Raw genomic sequence first — 489 nt, 5'->3', positions numbered from 1 at the left:
CATAGCCCTAATGCTTAATTAGGGCTATGGACCAGAGCTAGGCTGGACCCCACTTTGTGAACCTATTCTAGGCACACGCGGGGGGGTGTCCTCCTCGGTCCCCATACAGGGGTCCTTCCTGCAGGCTGCAGACGATGTGGTCGAGTGTTGGCAGCCCTGCCGTGGTAGACTGGTAGTAACCCAAAAAGTTCACCACTGCTACTCTCTTGAACCCGTCGGACAGTCAGTCTGCTTCGCAAAAGCTTGAACAGTGAGAAAGAAAGAGGGTGGGAGACAGAGAGAGGGGGGGAGTCGAGAGAGAGAGAGAGAGAGACAGAGAGAGAGAGCGAGAGAGCGAGCGAGAGAGAGAGAGAGAGAGAGAGAGAGAGAGAGAGAGAGCGCGCGCATTGGAGTTGCAGTGTTCTCCGTGGTAGTGTACCTCTGTGTGCGCCATCGCATGTCGTCTGCAACTTACACAGCTGCGACCAATTTCGGCTGGAATCCCTGAAT

General features: G+C 55.2%; 1 protein-coding gene across 1 annotated transcript in view; it reads left to right on the top strand.

Annotated features, from left to right (window-relative positions):
* The first annotated feature begins 424 nt into the window (after positions 1–424).
* LOC306917443 (semaphorin-5B-like) overlaps positions 425–489 on the top strand; it is a 169,182-nt gene continuing 169,117 nt past the window's right edge. Inside the window, exon 1 of the mRNA XM_079495669.1 lies at positions 425–489. This exon is cut by the window's right edge and continues 20 nt beyond it. The gene's annotated coding sequence lies outside the window, so the exon portion shown is untranslated.

This window comes from Electrona antarctica (assembly GCF_951216825.1).
Source record: "Electrona antarctica genome assembly, chromosome: 24".
In the NCBI taxonomy this organism is placed as follows: domain Eukaryota; kingdom Metazoa; phylum Chordata; class Actinopteri; order Myctophiformes; family Myctophidae; genus Electrona; species Electrona antarctica.
This window is presented reverse-complemented; position numbering and strand designations above follow the sequence as displayed.